The sequence below is a fragment of the Bison bison genome, unplaced genomic scaffold, assembly GCF_000754665.1.
Source record: "Bison bison bison isolate TAMUID 2011002044 unplaced genomic scaffold, Bison_UMD1.0 scf7180017864260, whole genome shotgun sequence".
In the NCBI taxonomy this organism is placed as follows: Eukaryota; Metazoa; Chordata; class Mammalia; order Artiodactyla; family Bovidae; genus Bison; species Bison bison.
The window spans coordinates 1,115,935-1,118,618 of record NW_011494832.1 but is presented as its reverse complement, the minus strand read 5'-3'; the positions used below and the strand labels follow the sequence as shown (position 1 = coordinate 1,118,618).

The 2,684-nt window shown below is 40.8% G+C and overlaps 1 long non-coding RNA gene across 1 annotated transcript; it reads left to right on the top strand.

The window, feature by feature from the left end:
* LOC104994497 lies at positions 1 to 2,408 on the top strand. Its single transcript, XR_825945.1, has 3 exons — positions 1 to 104; positions 1,426 to 1,463; positions 1,609 to 2,408. It is a non-coding gene; the product is annotated as an uncharacterized LOC104994497 (long non-coding RNA).
* The last annotated feature ends 276 nt before the right edge of the window (positions 2,409 to 2,684 follow it).

Genomic DNA, 2,684 nt, shown 5'->3' with positions numbered 1-2,684 from the left:
GAGACTTTTTGACTTTTCCAGACATTGGACTTTTCATGTACAATTAAATTTTCAAGATAATTTTGGAGACTAACACGGAGTTTTTTACTTTCATTTTTACTCAGGTAAGTACAATGAAAACATGAAGCTATCATTCATTACCACTATTAACAAAAAGGATATCTTAACACCAAAATAAATAGGAAGGTCGTAAAGACACCGTAGGACTTCCTCGGTGGTTCAGATGGTAAAGCGTTTGTCTACAATGCGGGAGACCTGGGTTTGATCCCTGGGTCAGGAAGATTCCCTGGAGAAGGAAATGGCAACCCACTCCAGTACTCTTGCCTAGAAAACCCCATGGACGGAGGAGCCTGGTGCAGGCTACTGCCCATGAGGTCGCAAAGAATTGGACACGACTGAGCGACTTTACTAAAGACAGAAAAGGAATCCAATTCAGTTGGATGAATTTACCTTTATGAAAATAACGCTTGCTACTTGTTTCTTATTTCACTGAATGTACCTGTGGTTAGTGTAAACCTTGACATAGAGAAGCAACATTCTGAGAAAGAACAAATGAATATTTGGTCTCAGTCAACCACCTCCCACCAATATCCAATTGCTTGGATTCTATCACATTATACCAAGTGGCAGGGAGCCTCTGATGGCTCACTTGGAAGAATGTGCTTTTTCTAAAGTATGTTTTAATGACCGTCTTCATTGGGCTATTTGAAAATCTATAGGGGCCTGCAGATCTTACCTACCTTTAGTGCGAGGGTAGCACTTGCTGTAGCAGATTACTTTGGACATTTAACCTTTTATAGCTTATGCCATGAAATTTCTCTAAATACCTATTTTGAGTATAAAATACAAGGTGATTTTATGGATTTTAAATCTTGTTTGTCCTTGATTCCCATCTAGGTAGGCCACCAACTGTGATCTCTAACAGGAAAACGGATAGATCTGAAATTATTATTTATTTATGTTGCCCTCTATATAGACACATTAAGAAACAATTTGTCTCTCATTCTCTTAAAGAGACAAAAATATATGTTTGTTTTTGTTTTTTTTTAAAAACTGAGTGAGTGTGGCCGAGTAAACGTGGGGGTTGGGCTGGGGATCTCAGGGAGGGAGACGGTGCCTGTGGACCCTCCTTTTCTTGGCGGGGGCCGGGCGCGCAGTCCTGATCTGCATAAGGTACAGATGAGGGATGGGCTCTGGCCCCCTCGGAGTCATGTCTTCAGTAACAGAGGCCACAAGTCTACTGGTTCTATCCTCAAGCGCTGGGACACAGAGGGAAAAAAAGATGGGGGTGGGGGCGGAGAAAAAAAAAGAAAAAGAGAAAGGAAAAAAGAAAAAGGAAGAAAAAAAGAAAAAAAAAATCACAGTAGCTGTTGAGATGTGTGCTAGCTTGATGAACTTGTGCTGAATATGGAAATACTCTTCCAGGCCAAGGAAATCTCAAAGAAAATGATCACCTTAACAAGGTAATTTTAAAGTTGCAGCACATTTGAATTTCCTCAGGTATCACCAGTCTAAAAGCCCAAAAGGAGAATAACATCAATAGCAATAATTCAGATTCCACTGACTCGTCCCCACTGGTTCACAAACAGACTTCATATTTGTTTCTAGGAAGTCCCAGGGTGTGTTTGAGAAGTGCCCTAACAATTCTGTGAAGCTTTCCTGTGGTCTCCATCAAAAGGCAGTGCGGCTTCTGCCCAGCCAGGGGCTTCGGCAAAACCTGCTCACCAGTCAGGTGAGCCTCAGTGGTGGATACACTATAGGCTTGCGCCGAAGTTCCCACTGCATATGGAAAACGTGTCATTTCTGTATAATTGCAGCTCTAGCTCTAGATAATCAACCTATGCGCTTATTTTTAAGTTGAGGCTTATTTTTATTTTAGAAAAACCTCTTTGATTAGTAATGACAGGAAATATATGAATATTATATTTTGAATTAAGCATTTGAATTCACTCACTCCTTCAGTGTATATTTATTGAGCACTAGTATGTGTTCTACATGCTAGGGATAAATGATAAACTAAGCTCCTGCCCTCATGGAAAGTTAACATTGAGTTCATGATGCCAGCTCATTTCTGCAAATATAACAACTTGATTTCCATCAAGTTTTCTGAGATTCTGATTTAAAGAGTTTCTACCTTCAGTAGCACAAATCATTTGAGTGGGAGAGGGGCCAGTTATGTGTTTTCTCTTTTATAACTGAAGGAGCTGTAAAAAGAGGAGGAGAGGTATGAGGGTAAAAATAAAAAATGTTGCAGTTTTGCTGGATTTCAGATTGGGTCTCTCTGTTTGATTGATGCCCTTTACACTCCATGCAGCTTCTTGCCTAGACCTTCCCCAGGACGGGACAACTTAAACACTATAGACTAATTTGGACTTCCCTGATAGCTCAGTTGGTAAAGAGTCCGCCAGCAATGCAGGAGGACCCAGTTTGATTCTTGGGTCAAGAAGATACCCTGGAGAAGGGAAAGGTTACCCACTCCTGTATTCTGGCCAAGAGAATTCCAGGGACTGTATAGTCCATGGGGTTGCAGAATCGCACGACTGAGCGACTTTCACTTCCATGATTTACTTTCTAATGCATTTTATGGCATTTGGAAGCCCTCCAGTGGCCATGTACTATACTTGAAAAAAAATTTTTTTGCTATTCTGAAGTATTTAGGTGTGAAGTGTACTCATGTTTCCAGC